Source organism: Ictidomys tridecemlineatus, chromosome 7 (assembly GCF_052094955.1).
Source record: "Ictidomys tridecemlineatus isolate mIctTri1 chromosome 7, mIctTri1.hap1, whole genome shotgun sequence".
Taxonomy (NCBI): Eukaryota; Metazoa; Chordata; class Mammalia; order Rodentia; family Sciuridae; genus Ictidomys; species Ictidomys tridecemlineatus.
In genome coordinates, this window is record NC_135483.1 from 80,293,100 (window position 1) to 80,320,192 (window position 27,093).

The 27,093-nt window shown below is 34.5% G+C and overlaps 1 protein-coding gene across 4 annotated transcripts in view; it reads right to left on the reverse strand.

The window, feature by feature from the left end:
- Spidr (scaffold protein involved in DNA repair) overlaps window positions 1–27,093 on the reverse strand; it is a 377,942-nt gene that overhangs the window by 308,104 nt on the left and 42,745 nt on the right. The gene's annotated exons all lie outside the window — the stretch shown is intronic.

Genomic DNA, 27,093 nt, shown 5'->3' on the forward strand with positions numbered 1-27,093 from the left:
TGTTTTGAAATCTATGGGTATATGGGTGCAAGATGATTTATCAATAAAATTTCAAAATAATGGGTTGAAAAGAGATATTCTAAGTATTTATTTATTGCCAATCACATACACATGAACATTCTTTATCATGTCCAAGTACCATTATTACACGTGCAGTTCCCGCATAATTTCATAACTTTTACCCAAAGAAAAGGACAACAACAGCCGGGTGCAGCTGTACACACCTGTAATCCCAGTTGCTCAGGTGGATAAGGCAGAAAGATCTCGAGTTCAAAGCCAGACTTAGTAAAAGTGAGGTGCTAAACCATTCAGTAAAACCCTGTTTCTAAATAAAATACAAAATAGGGCTGGGGATGTGGCTCAAGCGGTAGTGCGCTCGCCTGGCATGCATGTGGCCTGGGTTCGATCCTCAACACCACATACAAAGATGTTGTGTCTGCCGAAAACTAAAAAATAAATATTAAAATTCTCTCTCTCTCTTCTCTCTCTCTCTAAATAAATAAAAAAAAAGTGAGGGTGGCAACAACATCATTATTCACTGCCATGACTCTTAGGACGTGTTACTTTTGAAACAATGTATCTGCTGCAGTGCATTTAATGCTGGTTAAATCATTAGTAATGATTAGTAATACAAACCTCCAAATGACCCAATCCCTCAAATATTGTTACTGTGTTTCAAATGACAATCTTAAGTCTTAACCTGAGTATGCAGGAACATGTGAATGATAATTTGTTTTCTGGGCTTTTTAAATTTACTGGTAGAATTTTATAGCATAAAAGTATAACACCACATCTTTTAACCAGGTTCTATCATGAAATCTTCAGATCACAATCATCACTAGATCATTACTAGAATGTAATCTCTTTCAACATAGAATGCATTCCAGCTTCTGACACACCACTAGCAAGAAAAACACAAAGATCCCATGGGCATGGATCAAGAGTAAAGAAATGAAAAACTCATTCTAAAATTCATAATGGAGATGCAAAGGACCCAGAAAAGCCAAAGTATCTCAAAAAGGAAAAACAGTTATAGAACTCTCACTTCACAATTTTATTTCATACTACAAAATTATATTTAACAAGATAGGGAAAAACTGACATCAGAAAAGACACAGAGGAATGGAATAGAATAGTGAATCCAGAAATAAACATACATCTGTGATCAACTGATTTTTTGACAAAGGTGCTATGACTTTTAAATGAACAGTAGTCTTCTCAACACAACAGTCTGCAACAATGGGATATCCACATGCAAAAGAATAAATTTTAACACCTCACCTAAAAAATTAACCCTAAATGGATCACACATTTAAATTAACTAGCTAAAACTTAAATTCTTAGAAGATAATACATAAATCTTTGTGACCTTCTATTACACAGTGGCTTTTCCATATGACACAAAAAGTACAAGCAAATGAAAAAAAATACATAAGAGGGGCTTTTTAAAAGTTTTTGTGTAACAAAGTACGGTAAAATACAACTTGCTGATAGGAAGAAATGTTTGCAAATCATATATATGAATTTTAAAAATGCTGCATACAAAATATGTATTCTTATAATTCAACAATAAAAACACAAATAAGCAACTGAAAAGTGAACAAAGAATTTCAACAGACATTTCCCAAAGGAACATATACAAATGGCCAATAAGTGTAAAGAAAGATCATTAAACATTAGAAAAATGCAACGCAAAATCAAAGTGAAATACCATTTCACATATACTAGAACACACATAATAAAAGGGGAGGTGAAAAGATGTGTTGAAGGATGTACGGAAACTAGAACCTCCATATCTTGCTGGTGGGAATATGAAATGATGCAGCTGGTCTGAGCCTAGAAAACCTATGAAAAGTCAGAAATTGGGAGCACATTTTGCCCAGAGGAACACAGGTTAGAGTGGCTGGAGAAAACAAGGCATCCCAAGCCTGGTGAGTCCTGCAGCTCAAGGGGACTGATGGGAACACCTGTAGCAGGCTGGTTTGTGTGAGGGTGTTCGGCTCTGGGCTCAACCAAGCTGGTACAGAACCCATCTGATTGGGGGAGTGGAGGGAGTAGCATAGGAGGTGGGGAAACACCAGGCCTGACATGATTCTGAAACCTACCAAACCCTCTGGTACCGCTGAGCCTGATCCAGCTCAATGCTTTGCCAACTAGTCCTGCCACTTAGCTACTGGTCCATAGCCCTGCATACCAGGCTGCTGCTGCTTTGCTTCCCAAACTGCCCAGCCCAGCATACAGCTTTGCTGCGGGCCTGCAGGTCCCAGCACCTGGCACAGGCAAGCTGGGCCCCCAGTCGAGGCCAGCTACTTTGCCTCCCACCGGCAACCCAGGTAATCCAGAACACCACTTCAGCTCCTGGCCTGCATCCTGGCATGCCCACACCATCTCCCAAGAAGGGAAAATGGGAAGTTTAAAACCCCAATTCAACTCAATGAGCAGCACAATAAAAAAGGAAGGATGTGACAACCCATGGCCCACATTCCCACACTTAGTTCAAAGCTCAAGAAGAAACCAAAAGATAATCAGGTGGGCACAGTGAACAGACTCCACCAGAGTGGCTTAATTAATATTTCATCAAAATTATGTTGTTGTCGTTTGTTATTATTGTTGTTTTGCTTTTTGTTTTTGGTTTTCTACATTGGGTTTTTGTTTTATTTGAGTATGTATTATTGATTCAAGGACTCCTACACATTTTTGTTTCTCCTCATTTCTAGCCTTTTTTTCCCCCTTTCCTTTTCTTTTCTTTTTTTTTTTTTTTAAAAGACCTTATTTTCCCACACTGTGTATTCTGAGCTTTAGGGTTTTTGATTGGCACATTTTGCTTTTGTTTTATATTTTGTATGGTCTTTGCCATTAATTTATCTCCCTTGTCTCCCTCTCTATTTCAGACAACCACATTCCTTCTCTCTCTCTCTCTCTCTCTCTCTCTCTCTCTCTCTCTCTCTCTCTCTCTCTCCTCTATTATATTCTTCTATTTTTTTCTTTCCCTTTCACATTGATAACACATCTTAAGTTGCCACTGCATCTGCCCTGATATTCAACCTTGGAAATTTCAAATACTTTTCTACCCTCCTATCTCTTCTTCTTTCCTCATACTCCACTCTATCCCTGACACTTCTTAATACTCATTGAAGTACATAACATCTACCCCTACCACCAATGTCACAGTAATAATTAATATGGCAAAAGTCACAGACATCACCTATTGTAGGATTTTAAGCCAAACATAATCATTATTATTTACTGTTTTCACTAACAAAAATTGCTGATCCTACTATCTCTACATATCACACCAATTAACACTAGATATCAAAAGAGGACCTAAGTACCTCATCTACTGCTATATATTGTTTGCACAGATTGTTGCTATATTTTGCACCACCCCCCATCTGTGAGGTACTAGTAACATAGAAGGACACTATAAACTCATAAGGAGAAACTCTTCAGCATCAGATCCATACAGACAGATGAGGAGGCACACAAACAATATGAAAAATCAAAGAAATAAATCATCTAAAAAAAAAACCAGAATACTTCAACAATAGACTCCACTGACACCAATGTGGAAAAACATCAGAGATAGAATTCAGAAAGTTCATTGTTAAACTAATTTAAGAGGTAAAAAGATTATAGAAGAGATGAAATCAGAAAATACAAGAAGTCAATGACAATTTAAATAAGGAGAATCAGTTGGAAATCCTCAAAAAGAAGGAATCAATAAGCCAAATTGGAAAGAATCACCAACAGACTGGGCCACTTGGAAGACAGCAATAAAGACAAAATATATAATCTAGAAAATAAAGTTGACAAAGGAGAAAAGATGGAAAGAGACTGTAAACAGAACTTCCAAGAAATATGCATTAACATGAAAAGACCAAACTTAAGATATAGTGGGCTAGATGAAGGCTCAGAGATACAAACCAAAGGAATGTACACTCTTTTCAATGATATATTATCAGAAAATTTCCCAAACCGAAAAAATGAAATGGAAAATCAAAAACAGGAGGTTACAGGACTCCAAATATACAAAATTACAATACATGCACTCCAAGGCACATTATTATGAAAATACCTTACAGAATAAGGATAGAATTTTAAAGGCTGCCACAAAGAGCAACAGGTAACATTTAGAGGGAAAGCAATTTGGATCTCAGCTGATTTCTTAACCCAGACCCACAAAGCTAGGTGGTCTTGGAATATATTCCATACTCTGAATGAAAATGGATGCTAGCCAAGAATAATACACCCAGCAAAATTAAGCTTCAAATGACAATGAAGTAAAAGCCTTCTGTGATAAACAAAAGTTAAAAGCATTCACAACTAAAAAGCCTGCTCTATATAAAACAGTCTCAATAAGATATTCCATTAAGAAGAAATGAAAAAATTAAAGTGAAAACCAACAGAGGAACTACACTAGAAGAAAAATCAAAGGAGAAATTAATTCAAATTAAAAAACAGAAATAAATCAAAATAACAAGGAATAGAAATCATATCTCAACAATAACACTAAATGTAAATGGCTTAAACACATCAATCAAAAGACACAGACTGGATTAAAAAACAAGTCCCAACAATATGCTGCCTCCAAGAGACTCACCTCATGAGCAAAGACATCCAAAGACAGAAGGTAAAAGAATAGGAAAAAAACATATTCACATAGATATCATAAACAATCAGGGGTTTCTAACCTCATATCAGATAAAATGGACTTCAAATCAAAGTTAATCAGAAAGAACTAAGAAGGTCATTTCATACTGTGTAAGGAAATTATACATCAACAAGACATAACGATCCTAAATATTTATGCCCCAAACAGTAGAGCACCTACATAATGAGACAAACCCTTCTCAATTTCAAGAATCAAACAGAGCACAACACAATAATAATAATACTGGGCAACTTTAACATGTTTCAGTAGACAGATGCTCCAAACAAAAGCTAAAATAAAAAGCTACAGAACTAAAAAATATAATTAGTAATTTAGAATTAACAGACATTCTTAGAATATTTCATCCATCAAGGACTGAATACTTCTTAGCAGCACATGGAACCTCCTCTAAAACACCAAATCATAGGCCACAAAGCAACTCTTAGCAAATACAAAAATAAAAAGAAAAGAAATAATACCTTGCATTCTATCAGATTATAATGGAATGAAATTAGAAATCAACAATAAAATAAAAAGTAGAATCTACTCTAATACCTGGAGACTAAACAATATACTACTGAATGACCAAAGGACAGTATAAAAAAAATCAAGGATGAAATAAAAAAAATACTTAGAGAAAAATGAGAATCATGACACAACTTATCAAATTCTTTGGGACACTATGAAGGCAGTTCTAAGAAGAAAGTTCACTGCACTAAGCACATTCTTTAAAAGAATAGAAAGTCACCAAATAACCTAAAATTACATCTCAAGGACCAGTGGCGCATGCCTGTAATCCCAGTTGCTCGGGAGGCTGAGGCAGGAGGACTGTGAGTTCAAAACCAGCCTCAGCAAAAGCAAGGTATTAAGTAACTCAATGAGACCCTGTCTCTAAATAAAATATATAATAGGGCTGGGGATGTGGCTCAGTGGTTGAGTACCTTTGAGTTCAATCCCTGCGCGCCCCCAAAAGTAAACTGAGATATCTAGTGACAAATCAGATGGTTTTAAGGAACTATATGTTGAAAGTAAATTATTTGAAAAGCAAATAGCTATACTTTCTGCTACTATATTAAAAGAAATTGTAAATGATTTGAAAAGCAAACAGCTGTACTTTCTGCTACTCTATAAGAAATTTTGTGAATAAAATCTGATTCTTCTGTAAAAAGATAGATGGTCCAAAAAAAGGATATAAAAATTGTTTGACACAGTTATCTTACTACCAATCTTTCTTTCTTCTCCTTGAATAACCCCTGCAATAGTACCGAAGACAAAGAAAAGTGGACTAACCTAGGTGTTGCAGAGGTGGATTTTTTCCCCTTCCTTCTTTTTTAAAAACAAAACAAAACAGAAAGAGGTGGCAGTGTTTCCACATAAGGATGTCAAGGGACCAAAATATGGAAAAGTCCTCCATTCTTAAGGAAAAGCACTAGCTTCAGATGCCTCACAACTGTTGTAGCTACAGCAGCCAGGAAAGGGGGAAATGGATAGATTTTCTGGAGCACCATAAGATATCTCTATAGCTTTGAAAGTCAAAAAGTTGGTTGGATCACAGCCTGTTTTAGGTAAATCCATTCCAAAGTTTTTGTCATCAGAAAAATATATTCAATTCAATTAGTGTTTTTAAAGTTGCTTGCATTTACAAAAGGAAAAAGAACCAATCAAACTACTAAAAACAGTCCGTGAGAGATAAAACTTAATTTTCCAAATTTCTTTTGTGGGCTCCTTTCTTCATACTTTCTATGAATTTTCACAATTATTTATCCTACTATTCTTTTTTCTTCTTGCTCCAGAAATACAGATGCAGGGTAAGAGAAAAATTAATTACATGTATTGCTTTAATTTTAACATGATAACTCTAAGCAAATGTTCTCCAAATCAGCATCCAATCCTGTGTTCTCTTCCAAATTCAAGTGACAAATCAACTATTTATTGTATATCCCCAATTTAAGACGCTAAAAGCAAACTCATTTTCTTCTTCAATAAACAAGTTCTTCAACTTAATTTTAAAATTTCTCTTTATAGTTCTGTTATGGGATGAATTATGTCCTCCCAAAATTCCTGTGTGAAGTCTTATGTCCTCAAATACAACCATATTTGGAGATTAAATCTTTAAATAAGTGATTAAATTAAAATGAGGCCATGAGGGCAGACCCTAATCTGATTGCTGTCCTGATGATAACAAGTGAAAGGGATGCCAAGAATGCATAGGCACAAAGAAAATGCCATGTGAGGACACAGCAAGAAGGCAGCCATTTGCAAGCCACGAAGGCAGCCATTTGCAAGCCAAGAAGAGAGGCCTCAAGAGAAACCAACTGTACCAGTACCTTCATCTTGGACTTCCAGCCTCTAGGACTGTGAGAAAATAAACTTCTGTTGTTTAAGCCATCTTGTCTGTGGTATTTTGTCACAGCAACCCTAGCAAATGAATACAAGAACTATTTTGTATCAAAGATTCTAATTAAATGAATTATAATCAACTTAGACTTCTTCCTCTTCCAATTAGCAAATTGGCTATAAAAGCTTCTTAAAAGGAAGTTTTTTCATTTATAAATTTTAGTATGATTAATAGCCAGAGCTGGAGGTGTGACTCGGTGGTAAAGAGTTCACCTGGAAGATCCTATGTTCAATCCCTACCACTGCAAAAAAGAAAAAATTATAAAAAGGGAGTGGGGTATAGTTTAAAAGTAGAACACATGCCTAGCATGTAAATAACCTAAAGCAGATGAGGCGGGGGTATTGGTAGAGCACTTGCCTTAGCATGCAAATAATCTGGCTTTAATTCCCAGCACTGCATAAATATAAGATAAATACATAACAATTACCAAAGGATCCATACAACCAGAAAGATTATTAGTAATATAGTTGTTAGTCCTTAATTTGTGGTTAATGAAAGATGAAACATCATATTTTTTTATATCTATTTATTTTCATGTAGTGCTAAGGATCAAACCCAGTGCCTCATACTTGCAAGGCAAGCACTCCACCACTGAGTTACAGCCCCAGCCCTATATATGGTTTTTGATGTTTAAATAAAAATGGAAGCATAGAAGAAAACTTGACTTCACAGCACAGATGACCAATTTGTCTTGAATATGGGAAAAGAAAGGTTAAAAGAAGCTGGGTGTGGTGGCGAATGCCTGTAATCCCAGTGGCTCAGGAGGTTGAGACAGGAAGGTTGCGAGTTCAAACCAGCCTTGGCAAAAGCAAGGCACAAAGCAACTCAGTGAGACCCTGTCTCTAAATAAAATACAAAATAGGGCTGGAGATGTGGTTCAGTGGTTAAGTGCCCCTGAGTTCAATCCCTGGTACCTAAGGGGGAAAAAAATACAAGGTTAAAGAACCTGTTTGTTTAAATTTGGAGCCATCTAAAATAGTTGTATATGTAGAGAAAAAGCAAGTAGAGAATGATAACATGTACGCACAAGAAAATGGAAGCTGAAAATGAAAGAAAGAATGTCCAGCAAATAGCAAAGATAATCTTGTTAGAGTCGAGAAGTGATTTCAGACAAGGCACTGAATAAGGATAACATTTAAAATGTTTTAGAATCATGTGTATTAAATGATAAGGTCTATAAAAAGCTTCATTTAATATATTAATAATATACTCTATAATATACTTTTATGTGGATATATACAATGATGTCTATAGAGAAAAATATATTTTTCTGCTAAAGCCAAGACAGCCCAGTTGAATCATAACTTTTAGGCATTGTAAAGGTTATAATACTAAGACCAATAAAACAAAAGTTACAATGTTATTTCCAATATATGTTTAAGTATTAATTTCCAATCAAGAGGCAATGGAGTCTTGAAGACCAGAAATATTATGCATATATGACTATACGACTGGTGTGATTCTACATCATGTATAACCAGAAGAATGATAAGTTATACTCCATTTTATGTATGCTATGTCAAAATATATTCTACTGTCATGTATAACTAATTAGAACAATGATAACAAAAAGAGTTCTGAGGAAGTAATAGATTAATTCTGCTTCTGAATCTATTTTAAGCCAAAGAACATCCATTTGTAAACTAAAAGGAAATTAGCACAAATTGAAATCTTTGTGTTAGATGTGTTCTCTGCCATGATTCACCAATTTTCACAGCAACTTGTGAGGAATATATTATTAAAATTATTTAACAGACAAGCCAACTGAGTTCAAGAAAAGCTGAATACCCTGTCCAAGGTCAAGCACTGAGTGAGAAGTACAGCAGAGAGCCTCAGGTTGGTATGCACAACAGTGCCCAGTGCCCAGGACCTTTCTCTGTCTCCCAGAGAGTAAGAACTAGAGCATTATACATCCATATCTGGGCGCCAAAACTGTCAGAAAATCTTCTGATATCAATTGCACTGTTTTAAAACAAAAAGAAATAAACTCAGATAGTGGCAAACAGAGTCACTGCATATATACAAAGGCACTTTAGACACTTAAGACCAAAGACTTCTATCATTACTACCTACATGGACATGAAAACACAGTTCTATGTTTCCTGAGATTTTTGAAATTTTATTTTTCCTTCATTTTATGCAAATTTAAAACAAACTTTTTAAAGACAGTAAACACCAATATATATACCATCTAGACTTTACAACAGTTAATATTTAGCTATGATTATTTTATCACATCCCTCTATCCATTAGTCCAGGATACTTTTTGATGCATTTCAAAACTGTAAATATCAATACACTTTAACCCATTAACACTTAGCATAGATATCAACAGCAACAATTCAATGAGCATGTTATAACCTGGATGTTAAATGTCCCCCAAAGGCAAGGCCCATGTCTTGAAGGCTTGGTCCCCAGCCACTGACACTCTTGTGAGGTGGTGAAACATTTAGGAGGTGAGGCCTATGGAAAACAAATCAGGTGATTGGGCACATACCCTTGAAGAAGATATTGGGCCCCTTGTACTTCTCTCTCTGCTTCCCAACTGTCGTCAGTTGTACAGGCCTCCTCTATCATATCCTTCTGCCCTAATGTACTGTGCCATTACAAACCAAAAGCAACAGAGCCAGGTGATCATAGACAGAAACCTCTGAAAACATGAGCCAAGATAACCCTTTCTTCCTTAAAAGTCAATTCCCTCCCACTTCAGGTATTTGTTATAGTGGTGAAAAGCTGACTAATAGCATATTTACATGGATTTAACTCTTTGGGTAAATTTTACATACAGTAAGAGACAAAAATCTTAAGCACGTCACTTGGTAAGTTTTAACAAATGTTTATACCATTTACCACAAATAAAATATTCCTATGACCCCAACAAGTTCCCCCCCAAGACTCTTCCCACTCAATCCTCACCTTACCCGAAGAGGCAACACTATTTTTCCTCAGCACAAGATTGATTTTGCCTATTCCAGAACTTGATGTTAATAGAATAAGATGTTAATGGAATAAGATATTGTTTTGAGAAATGCTTCTTTCACCCAGCAGCTTTCTGAAATTCATGTTGTTGATATATCAAGATTTCATTCCTTTTTGTTGCTAAGCTATATTCCATTTACAACTACCCCAATGCCTTTTTCTCTGACTGATGGACATATGATTCACTTCCAGTTTTTGCCTATTATGAACACTTCACCTTTTCATTTTCTCATGGGGAAATGATCCAAGAAAAAACAGGAATAAAATTAATAAATTATCTAGTAGAGTATAAAAAGTCATAATTTTGTTCCACATATGGTATTTGTTAGTCTTTAAGTAGGTAAGCAGCAATATTTCATTGCAGTTTTACTTAATTACTGATGATGTTGATAATGTTTTCATGTGCTCACTGATCATTCACATAACATCATTTACCAAGTATATGTTGTAATTTCTCTCCAATTGAGTTGTCTTTTTATTAGTTTGGTTCTAAAGATTTCTTACATAGTTTTAATATAAGTCCTTTACAGATATGTTTTGCTATTATTATCTCCATCATTACTGGTGTCTTTTGATAAGCAGAAAATTTTTATTGTGATAAAGTTTAACTTGCAGCATTGCTTTGTGTGTGTGTGTGCATGTGTACACATAACAGCTGCTACTTTCTATATCCTCTCAAAGAATCCTCTATCTATTCCCTGCTTTGTTTTTCTAGAAGTTTTGTATTCAGTTTTTACATTCAGATCTATGATCCATCTTGATTTATCTGCAGTGTACAGTGTAATGCACAAGGGTAAAAGTGAACTTTTACACACATAGATATCTAGTTATTCCAGCACTATTAAAGCTTTTCTTTACTCCCACTGGATAACTTTCCTCATTAAAAAAAATAATAATAATCTTAAACAATATGGACAGACCCTTAGCCATACTAATGAAGAGAAGGAGAGAGAAAATTCAAATCACTAACGTATGTGATGAAAAAGGAAATATTACAAGAGATACTACAGCAATACAGAAGATAATTAGAAATTATTTTGAAAACCTGTACTCCAATAAAATGCAAAGTATCGAAGGCATCGACAATTTTCTAGAATCATGTAATTTGCCCAAACTGAATCAGGATGATATACACAATTTAAACAGATCAATTTTAAGTGCTGAAATAGCAGATGTCATCAAAAGTCTACCAACCAAGAAAAGCCCAGGACTAGATGGATACACAGCAGAGTTCTACAAGACCTTTAAAGAAGAACTAATACCAATACTCTCTAATTTATTTCAGGGAATAGAAAAAGAGGCAGCACTTCCAAACTCATTCTATGAGGCCAATATCACTCTGATTCCAAAACCAGGCAAAGACACATCAAAAAAAATAAAACTTTGGACCAGTATCTCTAATGAATATAGATGCAAAACTTCTCAATAAAATTCTGGCAAATTGAATACAAAAATATATCAAAAAGATAGTGCACCATGATCAAGTGGGATTTATCCCAGGGATGCAAGGTTGGTTCAACATATGGAAATCAATAAATGTAATGCATCACATCAATAGACTTAAAGATAAGAATCATATGATCATCTCAATAGACGCAGAAAAAGCATTTGACAAAATACAGTACCCCTTCGTGTTCAAAACACTAGAAAAACTTGGGATAACAGGAACGTATCTCAACATCATAAATGCTATCTATGCAAAGCCTCAAGCCAACATCATTCCAAATGGAGAAAAATTGAAGGCATTCCCTCTAAAAACTGGAACAAGACAGGGATGTCCTCTTTCACCACTTCTATTTAACATAGTTCTTGAAACACTGGCCAGAGCAATTAGACGAAACAAATTAAAGGAATACACACAGGAAAAGAAGAACTCAAACTGGCTGATGATATCATTCTATACCTGGAAGACCCTAAAAGTTCCAGCAGAAAACCCCTAGAACTAGTAAATGAACTCAGCAAAGCAGTAGGATATAAAATCAACACCCATAAATCAAAGGCATTTCTGTATATCAGTGACAAATCCTCTGAGAGGGAAACCAGGAAAACGACTCCATTTATGATAGCCTCAAATAAAATAAAATACTTGGGAATCAACTTAAAAAAGAGGTGAAAGATCCATAAAATAAAAATTACAGAACCCTAAAGAAAGAAATCAAAGAAGACCTTAGATGGAAAGACATACTTTGCTCTTGGATAGGCAGAATTAATATTATCAAAATGACCATACTACCAAAAGCACTATACAGATTTAATGCAATTCTGATCAAAATCCCAATGGCATTCCTCATAGAAATAGGAAAAGCAATCATAAAATTCATCTGCAAAAATAAGAGACACAGAATAGCTAAAGCAATCCTTAGCAGAAAGAGTGAAGCAGGTGGCATCACTATACCAGACATTGAACTATACTACAGAGCAGTAGTAACAAAAACAGCATGGCACTGGTACCAAAACAAACTGGTAGACCAATGGTACAGAATAGAGGACACAGAGATTAACCCACAAAATTACAATCATCTTATATTAGATAAAGGTGCCAAGAACATGCATTGGAGAAAAGATAGCCTCTTCAACAAATGGTGCTGAGAAAACTGGAAATCCAAATGCAACAAAATGAAATTAAACCTCTATCTCTCACCATGCACAAAACTCAACCAAAATGGATCAAGGACCTAGGAATACAACCAGAGACCCTGTGTCTAGTAGATGAAAAAGCAGGCCCTAATTTCCATCATGTGGGATTAGGCTCCAACTTCCTTAATAAGACTCCTAGAGCATAGAACTAAAATCAAGAATCAATAAGTGGGATGGACTCAAACTAAAAAGCTTCTTCTCAGCAAAAGAAACAATCTGTGAGGTGAATAGAGAGCCTACGTCTTGGGAGCAAATTTTTACCCCTCACACATCAGATAGAGCACTAATTACTAGGGAATATAAAGAACTCAAAAAGCCAAACATCAAAAAAAAACAAATAACCCAATCAATAAGTGGGCCAATGACCTGAAGAGACACTCCTCAAAAGATAATGTACAATCAATCAATCAAATACGTGAAAAAATGTTCATCATCTTTAGCAATTAGAGAAATGTAGATTAATGAACCTTGACGCAAAAATCCTCAATAAAATTCTGGCAAATCGGATTCAAATACATATCAAAAAAATTATACACCATGATCAAGTAGGATTAATCCCTGGGATGCAAGGCTGGTTCAATATACGGAAATCAATAAATGTTATTCACCACATCAATAGACTTAAAAATAAGAACCATATGATCATCTCGATAGATGCAGAAAAAGCATTCGACAAAGTTCAGCATCCCTTTATGTTCAAAACTCTAGAAAAATTAGGGATAACCGGAACATACCTCAACATTGTAAAAGTAATCTATGATAAGCCACAGGCCAGCATCATTCTGAATGGAGAAAAATTGAAGGCATTCCCTCTAAGATCTGGTACAAGACAGGGATGCCCTCTCTCACCACTTCTGTTCAACATAGTCCTTGAAACACTGGCCAGAGCAATTAGACGAAAGAAATTAAAGGCATAAAAATAGGAAAAGAAGAACTTAAATTATCACTATTTGCAGATGATATGATCCTATACCTAGCAGACCCAAAAGGGTCTACAAAGAAGCTACTAGAGCTAATAAATGAATTCAGCAAAGTGGCAGGATATAAGATCAACACGCATAAATCAAAGGCGTTCCTGTATATCAGCGACAAATCCTCTGAAACGGAAATGAGGACAACTACTCCATTCACAATATCCCCCCAAAAAATAAAATACTTGGGAATCAACCTAACAAGAGAGGTGAAAGATTTATATAATGAAAATTACAGAACCCTAAAGAAAGACATAGAAGAAGACCTTAGAAGATGGAGAAATATACCCCGCTCATGGATAGGCAGAACTAACATCATCAAAATGGCGATATTACCAAAAGTTCTCTATAAGTTCAATGCAATACCAATCAAAATCCCAACAGCATTTCTTGTAGAACTAGATAAAAGAATCATGAAATTCATATGGAATAATAAAAGACCCAGAATAGCAAAAACAATGCTAAGCAGGAAGTGTGAATCAGGTGGTATAACGATACCAGACTTCAAACTATACTACAGAGCAATAGTAACAAAAACAGCATGGTACTGGTACCAAAACAGGCGGGTGGACCAATGGTACAGAATAGAGGACACAGTAACCAATCCACAAAACTACAACTACCTTATATTTGATAAAGGGGCTAAAAGCATGCAATGGAGGAAGGATAGCATCTTCAACAAATGGTGCTGGGAAAACTGGAAATCCATTTGCATCAAAATGAATCTGAATCCCTATCTCTCGCCATGCACAAAAGTTAACTCAAAATGGATCAAGGAGCTTGATATTAAATCAGAGACACAGCATCTGATAGAAGAAAAAGTTGGCTACGATCTACATACTGTGGGATCGGGCCCCAAATTCCTCAATAGGACACCCATAGAGCAAGAGTTAACAACTAGAATCAACAAATGGGACTTACTCAAACTAAAAAGTTTTTTCTCAGCAAAAGAAACAATAAGAGAGATAAATAGGGAGCCTACATCCTGGGAACAAATCTTTAATCCACATACTTCAGATAGAGCCCTAATAACCAGAATATACAAAGAACTCAAAAAATTAGACAATAAGATAACAAATAACCCAATCAATAAATGGGCCAAGGACCTGAATAGACACTTCTCAGAGGAGGACATACAATCAATCAATAAGTACATGAAGAAATGCTCACCATCGCTAGCAGTCAGAGAAATGCAAATCAAAACTACCCTAAGATACCATCTCACTTCAGTAAGATTGGCAGCCATTAGGAAGTCAAACAACAATAAGTGCTGGAGAGGATGCGGGGAAAAGGGCACTCTTGTTCATTGCTGGTGGGACTGCAAATTGGTTCAGCCAATTTGGAAAGCAGTATGGAGATTTCTTGGAAAGCTGGGAATGGAACCACCATTTGACCCAGCTATCCCCCTTCTCGGTCTTTTCCCTAAAGACTTAAAAAGAGCATGCTACAGGGACACTGCTGCATCAATGTTCATAGCAGCACAATTCACGATAGCAAGATTGTGGAACCAACCTAGATGCCCTTCAATAGATGAATGGATAAAAAAAATGTGGCATTTATACACAATGGAGTATTACTCTGCATTAAGAAATGACAAAATCATAGAATTTGGAGGGAAATGGATGTCATTAGAGCAGATTATGCTACGTGAAGCTAGTCAATCGTTAAAAAACAAATACCAAATGACCCCTTTGATATAAGGGGAGTAAACAAGGACAGGGTAGGGACTAAGAGCTTGAGAAGAAGATTTACATTAAACAGGGATGAGAGGTGGGAGGGAAAGGGAGTGAGAATGATATATAAGAGGAAAGGAGGGGTAAGACAAGATAATACAAATGGAAGAAATGATTTACAGTAGAAGGGGTAGAGAGAGAAAAGGGGAGGGGAGGGGAGGGGAGGGGGGATAGTAGAGAATAGGACTGACAGCAGAATACATCAGACACTAGAAAAGCAATATGTCAATCAATGGAAGGGTAACTGATGTGATACAGCAATCTGTATACGGGGTAAAGTTGGGAGTTCATAACCCACTTGAATCAAACTGTGAAAGATGATGTATTAAGAACTGTGTAATGTTTTGAATGACCAACAATAAAAAAAAAAGAGAAATGTAGATCAAAACCACTCTAAGATTTCATCTCACTCCAGTCAGAATGGCAGCTATTATGCATACAAACAACAATAAGTGTTGAGGATGTGGGGAAAAAGGTATATTCATACACTGCTTGTGGGACTGCAAATTGGTGTAGCCAATATGGAAAGCAGTATGGAGATTTCTTTGAAAATTGGGAATGGAACCACCATTTGACCCAGCTATCCCTCTCCTCTGTCTATACCCAAAGGACTTAAACACAGCATACTACAGGACACAGCCACATCAATGTTTATAGCAGCACAATTTACAATATCTAAACTGTGGAACCAACCTAGATGTCCTTCAACAGATGAATGGATAAAAAAAAAATGTGGCATATATGCACAATGGAATATTACTCAGTAATAAAAGAGAATAAAATCATGGCATTTGCAGGTAAATGGATGGAGCTAGAGAAGATAATGCTAAGTGAAGTTAGCCAATCCCAAAAAAACAAATGCAAATGTTTTCTTTAATATAAGGAGGCTGATTCATAGTGGGATAGGGAGTGGGAGCATGGGAGGAATAGGCAAACTCTAGATAGGGCAGAGGGTTGGAGGGGAAGGGGAGGGGGCATGGGATTATTAATGATGGTGGAATGTGATGATCATTATTACCCAAAGTACAGGTTAAAAGACATGATTTGGTGTGAATATACTGTATATACAACCAGAAATATGAAAAATTGTGCTCTATATGTGTAATAAGAATTGTAATGCATTCTGCTGTCATATATAAATAAAAAATTTACATAAAAAATCATCTTTACTCTGTGCATATCCTTATGTAGGCATCACAGTCTTAATTAATGTAATATTAGAGTAAATCTTAAAATCAGGTAGACAGAAGTTTTTGTAATTCTGTTTTTGTAATTTGTCTTCCCTTTGTAATTCTTCAATATTGCTTTGAATAACCTACATACTTTCTATTTCTATAAGAATTTTATAATTAGCTTGTCCATTTCTACCAAAAGAAAAAAAGCCTGCTAAGATAATGAGTCCTACCATTATAATGTATAGATCAACTAGGAGAGAATTGTATTGTTTAATTTCCAAGTACCTGGGTTTTTCCTGAGTATACTATGGTCACTGATTTCTACTTCAAATTTTATTGTGGTTTGAGAATATTTTGAAATGTATTGAGACATATTTTATGGCCCAATATATTATTTATCTTGGTAAACATATTGTGCACACTTAAACAGAAAGTGCACTTTATTATATTCTAGTTTGTGAAGTTCTACAAATGCCAATGAAGTTAAGGGGGTTGATAAATGTTTTCAGATCTTCTTTTTTTTTCTACATCATCTATAAATTATAGTATGGTGTCAAAATTTCCACCTGTGACTGCAAATCTTATTAAGTACATAAAAATTGATGATTGATATTTATTCCTAATGAGTTTTACCACTAATAAAACTTCTATCACCAATAAAAATTGCTGGCAATATTTTTATTGTCAATAATACTGTCATGAAGAACAAATGTAAATACTTCACATTTCTTATGCTACATACATGCTACTTAGTTTTCCATACATTTACTTTCAATCTGTGTAATTACATTGAAAATGTACCTCTGCTTGACAGCATACAGGAAGTCTTGCTTTCTATCCAATTTTCAATCTCTTCCTTTAAATAAAATGCTCTATTTATCTTTATTAATACAATTAACAGGACTGACCTAGTTTTATAATCTTGCCATTTTTTTCAAACCACTTGTTTTATATTTCCCATGTTTCTCCCTTTGAAATTTACTTTGGATGCTCTAAATATATTTTCAAATTCAATTTTGATTTTTCTCTTTTTTTTGACTATACTTCTTTTTTCTTTCTTTCTAGTGTTTATTCTAGGAACTATAATATAGTTCTATTTCATAATGAACATAAGAGTTAATCTTCCTACTTTATATAAAATAAGAACCTACTTAGCACATAGTTCCATCCATATACTGTAGCTGTCATATCATATATATGTGTGTTATAATTGCCATATCATAGTGTTATAAGTTTTGCTTTAAATGGTCAGGTTTATGTATTTTTAATTAGGATGGGGGAAAGACATATTTACCAGGGGCAGTGGTCTTCATTCCTAAGATCTCAGTTTTCATCTTGTAAACACTTCCCTTCAGCTTAAAAAAAAAAAATTACTACAGATCTGCTGCGATGAAATGGTTTAATTTTTGATTACCTAAAAATGTCTTTATTTTACCCTTCATTCTTGATGAATTTTACTACAGGGACACAGCCACATCAATGTTTATAGCAGCAAAATTCACAATAGCTAAACTGTGGAGCCAACCTAGATGCCCTTTAGTGAACAAATGGATTTTTTAAAAAGTCACATATATATACAATAAAATTTTACTCAGCAATAAAAGAGAATAAAATCATGGCATTCACATAGAGCTAGAGAAGATAATGCTAAGTGAAGTTAGCCAATCCCCCCCAAAAAAATGCCTAATGTTTTCTCTGATATAAGGAGGCTGACTCATAGTGAGTAGGGAGGGGGAGCATGGGAGGAATAGATGAATTCTAGATAGGGCAGATAGATGGGAGGAGAGGGGAGGAGGCAGGGGATTAGCAAGGATGGTGGAATGTGATAGACATCATTATCCACAGTACATATATGAAGACACAAATTGGTGTCAACATACTTTATATACAACCAGAGATATGAAAAATTGTGCTGTATACATGTAATAAGAATTGTAATGTATTCTGCTATCATTTATCTTTTTAAATCAATAAAAAAAAGAAAAGAACTTTTATTTTGTTAGAGAATTCTGAATTGACTTTTGTTTTACCAGCACTTTAAAGGTGCTTATAGCCTGCTGGGCTATATTATGTCTGATAGGAAGTCAGCTATTATTTGTTATTCCTATGTTTATCAGCATGCTTTCAAGGTTTTTTTTTTTTTCGGCTATTGTTTTAAATAGCATCACTATGATGTTTTTAAGAAAAACATAATGATGCTTATTTATCTTGTTTGAAATTCACTGTATTTCTTGAACATGTATATTCACGTTTTTCATTAAAGAATTTTTATCTCATTATTGCTCCAAAATTTTCTGCCTCATTTCCACTCTATTGTATTTCTAAGACTCTAATAATACGTTAGATCTTTTGCTCTATTGTCTGCAAGTCATTGATGCTAGCTTCATTTTTTGAAATCTTTTTCACTTGTCAAGATTAAATAATTTCTTCTAATCTACCAAGTTTGCTGATTCTTCTATCTTTTCCCAAATCTTCTGTAATCCCATCTATTAAGTATAGAATTTTCATTGTGGTTCTTTTATTTAGTTTTTATTTCACCTGACATTTCTTTTCTGTTCAGTCATGATATTCATATTGTCTATTACATACTTAAATAGTTACAGCAACTACTAATTCTAACACAGGAGTTATGTTAGGGCCAGTCTCAATTAATTGACTCACTTAAGTATGGTCACATTTTTCAGTTTTTGTATGCATGTAAGAGTGTGTGTGTCTATTAATTGTGGAGTGTATCCTGGACACTATGAACAATATATTTTTAGAAACTTTGGGCTTTATTATGTTATTCTGAAAGTATTTAGTTTTTGTTTAATAGTAATTTATTTGGCTATGTTCATTCTCAAACTTTCTCTCTTATGGTGGACAGCAAATTCTTTAACTTTTAAACTAGGATTTCCATGCAGAATTTGAGGAACTCTCATAAGATTCTACTTTATATACTTTCTAACTTGCCTCCCTAAATTTGTCCTCTGATTTCTTTCTTTCTTTTCTTTTTTTAAACAGTACTGGAGATTAAACCCTGGGAATCATGCAACAATCACTGAGCTACACCCCAGTTCCCATCGTGTAAATTCTACCCAAGCTTTAGCAATAATACACAACACTGACTGGTTCTTGTCCTCAGGCAAACAGCAAAAAAAAAAAGTAAAAAATCTATTTTGTTCCTTCCTTCTTCCAAACATCACATCTTCAATTTCTGTCTTTCCACTGTGCTTTCATACGTATTTTTATGTTCTGTAAAAAACTATCATTGTTTGCAGAAAATATAAACACATGCTATTCTGTCTTAACAGAAAGTAGAACTCTTAAGCATTGTTTCTGATGTTAGAAAACTCTAGGACTATAAAAGTCACACCTGTGGTGACTTACATCACTACTTTTTAACATTATATGGTTGCAACATTATTTCCCACACCAATCCTTTTTCTATTCTAGAACTTATTATATAAGGAAATAGAAGCATTTGGGAAATTGAAGGAAAAAAAGGAGAAATGGGATGACAGAATGATAGTAAAGGAGAAGGATGATTTAAGTTAAGAAAACAAATTAACAATATCCTTGTCCTGGTATCTCATAAACTAAAGTTCAGGCAAGCAAGAAAGGAGAGATAGGAAAGATAAGAAAAAATTCTGGCACTGATGCTACAACTGATATTGGTACACACAATTACTCACTTTGAGAAAGAGAATAAAAGGTCACAAATAGCATAGGAATTATAAAATAGCAAAAACAACACAGATCGCTCAATATACTCTTCAACATTCCTCTTTGTAGCATGAGAACACACTAGAATTTGGATTTTTTCCTTAAATATAATGTTTCCATAATTTAGTATTCAAAATAATCATACAAAAAGCATGACTCAAACTTTCCAACTTCCCTTAACAAGCACTAAATTTTATCAGTCTTTCTATAAACATATACATATGAGAGATGGTTTCTTTTTTATTGATTTTATTATTTTTTTTGAATACACAACAACAGTGGAATGCATTACAATCCTTATTACACATATAGAGAAAAGATGGTTTCTAAAATGTAAACTTTTAACCGTGCTAATTAACTCCTTCAACTGTATACATTAGATGGATGCAGTCAAGGGATCTTAGGATAATGGTGGCGTAGGAAGCACCAGGAATCTGTGTTCTAGCATAGAAAACTATTGTGGTGATAGAATCTACTACTATGTAACTACTTTGAAATTCTGGGTTCTATTAAAGTTTTGCACCTTCCAAATAAGTCTTGAAATGGCAGTTAACTGTAGTCAGTATCAGGTGTTAGCACAGTAGTAGCTATGCATCAGCCAACTTAAACTCCATCACATAAGTTTATGGCAAGCATAGTAGAAGAGAGAGAGGAAGAGGAAAAGGGGGAGGGGGAGGGGGAGAGAGGGGGAGGAGAGAGAGAGAGAGAGAGAGAAAGAGAGAGAGAGAGAGAGAGAGAGAGAGAGAGAGACTGACTGACTTTGACTTTTTCCTCCAAATATCTGATTACAAGTGTGGACAGAGAGGTGGGAAGCCATTGTTATACTTCCACCCACTGTTACAAGGCCATTCCCTCCTGCTGAAGTGACTGTCATGAGATTCAAAGGCTGTAGCCCTTTTTAACCTTAAATTTTCTTGTGAACCCCTTTGGAAAGCTGTACATTAAAGATTAGGACATTCAAAAGCAATTGTAAACTGGGCATAGTGGTACACACCTTTAATCCCAGAAGTCTGGGAGGCTGAGACAGGAAGATCTCCAGTCTCAGCAACTTAGCAAGATCTTATCTCAAATTAAAAAAAAAAAAAAAGAACTAAAGATACAGCTCCATGGTGGTTCAAACCCCAGTACCAGAAAAAGAAATAAAAACAACAACAATAAAAACAAAGATGTGGAAAAAAAGCAACAAATGCCATATAAAAACAGAGAGAACAAAAATTATACCTGAATATCAACACCAATAAATAGAAGGCTTAAAAAGAAGTACTTTTCTGGAGCTGAAATGTACAACAATGGAAATGAAAATTCTACTGGATGAATACTAAGGAAGATTTGAGAAGGCAGAAGAAAGAATCAGTGAAACTGATTTTAGGACAATGAAAATTATTGAGAATGAGGAACACAAAGAAGAGTGGAAATAAATAATCATACAACAAGGGATCTGTGCAACATCATCAAATGAACTAAGATATGCACTGTGAGAATGTCAAAGGAGAGGAGAGAGTGAGGATGTCAAAGGAGGAGAGAGAAGAAAAATGAATATTTGAAGAACTAGCCGAAAACTTCCCAAACTAATGAAAGATATGAATAAAAATATTAGGAAAGCCAGGCATGATGGTGTGCCCTTATAACCCTAGACACTACAGAGGCTGAGGCATGAGAATCTCAAGTTCAAAGCCAGCCTGGGCAACACAGGGAGATTCCATCCCAAATAAAACAAAATATTCAGGAAGATCAAAAACTAGAATATACACTCAGATTCACACTAAGACACATTATAATCAAACTTTCAAAGACAAAATCTTGAAAGGAGTGAAAGAAAAGCAACTTGTCATATGTAAGATTCTCAAGAAAACTATAAGCACATTTCTCTCATCAGAAATTTTGGAGGTCAAAGACAGTAAGCCAACATATTAAAAGTCTTAAAGAAACAAACACACACAAAAAAATCCTCTATCTGGAGAAATTAAGATAGTTCCAGATTAATAAAAACTGAGGAAGTTCATCACTACCAGACTTGCTATGAAAATTACAGGAACTCCTGCAAGTTGAAATGAAAGGACACTACACAAAACTAAAAAAGTTACCTGAAGAAATAAAGAGCTCAATAAAAGCAAATTTATGGGCATTTATAAAATCTAATATTTTATATAATAATAATGTATATATTATTGTATGACTTAAGAGACTAATACATTTTTTATTATTAGTCTAAAAAGTGGTCCTAGTGTAATTTTGATATGTAACTCTACATTTTGTTTTCTACATAATTTAAGAGAATGGATTTAAAAGAATTATTAGTTTATGTTTGGGGGCACACAATGCAAAAGATTCAATTGTGTGACATCAATCACCTAAAGGAGTGAGAATGTAGTTATAAAAAAGCAATGTGTTGTTGTATGCATTGGAGTTAAGCTGGTACACATTCAATCAAAAAGTTAAAATGTCATTATTTAAACATAATTCCCATGGCATCACAAAGAAAAGAGTTACAGAATATACAAAAGAGGAGAATTAACAATTAACTAAACACAAAAAAAGACAGTAATGCAGAAAAATGAGGGACAAAATAAGCAAAACAGGATATTAAAAAAACAGAAAAATTATAGAACTTCCTCTATACCAATAATTACTTTAAATGAATTAAGCTCTCCAATCAAAGGACAGAGATTGGTAGCTTTTATTTTTAAAAAAAAATCCAACTACATATTGTTTATGCTAGAATCACTTTAGATTAAAGATATTAAAAGATTGAAATCAAATAGTAAAGACACTCCATACAAATAGTAACTATAAGAGAGAAGAGAGGGGCCATACTAATACCAGAAAAAAAAGACTTGAATCAAAAAAGGTTATGAGAGATAAGGAAGTACATACATATTAAAGAGGTTCAATATGAAAGATATAAAAATTACAAATATTTATGTACCTAATAAGAGACCTTAAAATATATAAAGCCAACACTGGCAGAATTAAAAGGAGAAATGATTCATAATTATAGTTGATGGAATCAATACCTTCCTCTCCTCAGTAACAGAACAACCAGAGTAAGGAAATAGAGGACTTAACACAATAAACTGACTAGATCTAACACATTTATACAATATTACAACACTGTATCCAACAACAGCATACACATTCTTCTCAAGAGTACATAGGACAAGTTCCAGGTTAGACTAATTGTTAAGCCACAAATTAAGTCAAAATGTGTCATAAATATACAATAGAATAATATTCAGCCTTAGAAAGGAAGGACATTCTGACAACACAGATTAACCATAAGGACATTGTACTAAGTGAAATAGGCCAATCACAAAAAAAGATAACATATGATTCCACACACATGAGGTAATTAAAGGAGTCATATTCAGAATGACAGAAAGTAGAATGGTGGGTTTCCAGGAGTTGGGGGTCAGGGGAAAATCAGGAGTTATTGGTTAATGGATACAGAGTTTCAGGTTTTTGTTTTGTTTTAATATTTTTAGTTGTAGTTGGATACAATACCTTCATTTTGTGTATTTATTTTTTATGTGGTGCTAAGGATCCAACCCAGGGCCTCACAGATGCTAGGCAAGCGCTCTGGCCCCAGAGTTTCAGTTTTATAAGATAAAAAGAGTTCTGGAGATGGAAGATAATGGTTCCACAGCATTACACAAATATTTCATACCATAACTTTAAAAATAGTCAGATGTAAGGTTTATGTTAGGTGTATTACATAATTAAAAATACTAGAAAACAATTATAAATACTCAGATTTAGAAATACTTAAAAATTTTTGTCAGATGACTTCCCTGTTTTGTTAAAACTTTTCCACAATTCCTTCTTCTATGAGTTATCAAATAATTTTTCTTCCCCTACTGGTAAAGAGCAAAAAGAAATCATCTGTTTCATAACAATGAAGCCAAACTTCAAACTTACAAACCACATTTGCTTTCTATTTGAAACTGCATGAACCACTACTTCTAGGTCTTTTACTGTGCCAGTCAGCTTCTGTTTACCTTTTTAACAAAAAGCTTGAACCTCATTCTAGTTATCTGATATGTATTATGTCGTTTAGCCTGTATTTTCATAGGGATCACTACGCAAAGTGCATGGGAATTACATAACAAAGTTTACCTAAATCTGATTTCCTGCATAGTTCCTAAAAAAAAAATGTAGGTTACCACAACTGTGTGGTATATCTCTGCTGCCCTCTACAGGAATGATTCTTAGATGACAATGATAAAACAAACTGAAAATCCAGGCAGCAGCACTGTCAACCAACGTGGAAAGTCACATCCATAATCAACTACATTTGTTAAGTATGCTAAAGACAGTAGTACAGAGAAGTTACTGCCATGGACTTTGGTTCCTTCCATGCTTTCCTTCAAGTAATTCAGCATGTTACATTCCAAGGAATATAACACAAATCGTTAAAAAGAATTTGGCATCAGACTACATAAATTAAAATCACACTCTGCCATTTACTAGCTGTGCCTCGTTCCCTCATCTTTCAAAAGGGCTTAATAGTAATATTTACCTCATATATTCGACACTTAGAAAAGTGGTTAACACAGTAAGAACTCAGGGTATGGTTAGTAATCTTATTATTGCTATTAGTATTACTTGACACTACAGCAAAATGGTTAGAACCACAGCTCAGAAGCTAGAATGCCTGAATTAGAATCCTGTATTAGTTAGTATTAGTAGTTTAAAACACAATGAAAATTATTTAATTATCCCCCTCAGAATTCTCATCTGGAAAATAGGGAAGATAAAAACAGCTCCCACCTCACAGAGTTATTTAATGGTAATTAAAAGTAGATAAACAGGGCTGGAGATATGGCTCAAGCGGTAACGCACTCGCCTGGCATGCGTGGCGTGCTGGGTTCAATCCTCAGCACCACGTAAAATAAAGATGCTGTGTCCACCGAAAACTGAAAATTAATATTAAAAAATTCTCTCTCTCTTCTCTCTCTGCCCACCCCAAAAAGTAGATAAACAAAAATAAATAAATAATTACGAAGTCCAAGGAAAACAAAAAGTTGTGAGAGAAAAATAATAATTGAAAGATCAACAGAAAATTTTAGATCATGGCATGCTTCTTAGCCTGCTTACAAATAATTAATTCCAGAACAGATAAGAAGGCATGAATACAAAGATAAGAACAATTAAGAAAACACCACCAAAGGTACAAAATAAAGCACAAGTAACTTGCCCTAGAGACAATGAAGTAATGTTTTCAAAACTTCAAAGAAAAATTATTCTCAATCAAAAATTATGTACAAGTTTTCAATTATATACCAATGTATGATAAAAACATCTTCAGACATGCATTCTCAAAAATATTATCTTCTGTAAATCATTTCTGAAAGCCACTGGAAGATGTGTTCAACCAAGGCAAGGATGAAAACATAAAATATAGGATAAAAATGGAGCTCTACATAGGAGAGAAGTAAATAAATTTCTTGAATAGTGGTAAAAGGACACATCAGGTTGACAATGTCCACAAAACAAAGAGGACACTAAGTTCAAATTGGAGCACATAGGAGGTTGTGGGTGGGCATTCTCCAAGAAAATGGAATTGATAGAATGCCTGTTATTTCTGAAATGCTTAACAATAAAGCAGTAAACGGATGGTCTCAAACTAAAAAGTTTCTTCTCAGCCAAAGAAACAATCTGTGAGGTAAATAAAAAACCTACATCTTGGGAGCAAATCTTTAACCCTCACATCAGAAACAGCACTAATCTCTAGGGTGTATAAAGAACTCAAAAAGCTAAACACCAAAAAAACAAATAACCCCAATCAATAAATGGGCCAACGACTTTAAGAGACACTTCTCATAAGAGGATATACAAATCAACAAATTTATGAAAAAATGTTCATCATCGATAGCAATCAGAGAAAAGCAAATCAAACTCTCACTCCAGTCAAAATAGCAGCTGTCAAGAACAGAAACAACAATAAGTGTTGACGAGGATGTGGGGAAAAAGGTACACTTATACACTGCTGGTGGGACTGCAAATTGGTGCAGCCAATATGGAAAGCAGTATGGAGATTCCTTGGAAAATTGGGAATGGAACCACCATTTGACCCAGCTATCCCACTCCTCGGTCTGTACCCAAAGAACTTAAAAACAGTGTACTACAGGGACACAGCTATATCAATGTTTGTAGCAGCACAATTCACAATACCTAAACTGTGGAACCAACCTAGATGCCCTTCAATAGATGAATGGATTAAAAAATGTGGCATATATACACAATGGAATATTACTCAGCAATAAAGGAGAATAAAATCATGGCATTTGCAGGTAAATGGATGGAGCTAGAGAAGATAATGCTAAGTGAAGTTAGCCAATCCCAAAAAAACAAATGCTGAATATTTTCCCTGATATAAGGAGGCTGATTCATAGTGGAGTAGGGAGGAGGAGATGGGAGGAAAAGACAAACTCTAGATAGGGCAAAGGGGTGGAACGAGAAGGGAGGGGGCATGGGGTTAGAAATGATGGTCGAATGTGAAGGACATTATTATCCAAAGTACATGTCTAAAGACACAAATTGGTGTGAACATACTTTGTATACAACCAGAGATATGGAAAATTGTGCTCTATATGTGTAATAAGAATTGTAATACATTCCACTGTCATATATAAATTTTAAAAATTAATTAAAAAATTGAAAAAAAACAAATAAATAAAATATTTAATGGTAATTAAAAGTATAAAAACAAAAATAAATAAATAATTACCAAGCCCAAGAAAAACAAAAAGTTGTGAAAGAAAAATAATATTCACATTTTTAATATCATGTATCAATATTATTGATTCACAATTGTGTAAATACTGAATAGAGTAGTATCTAACCC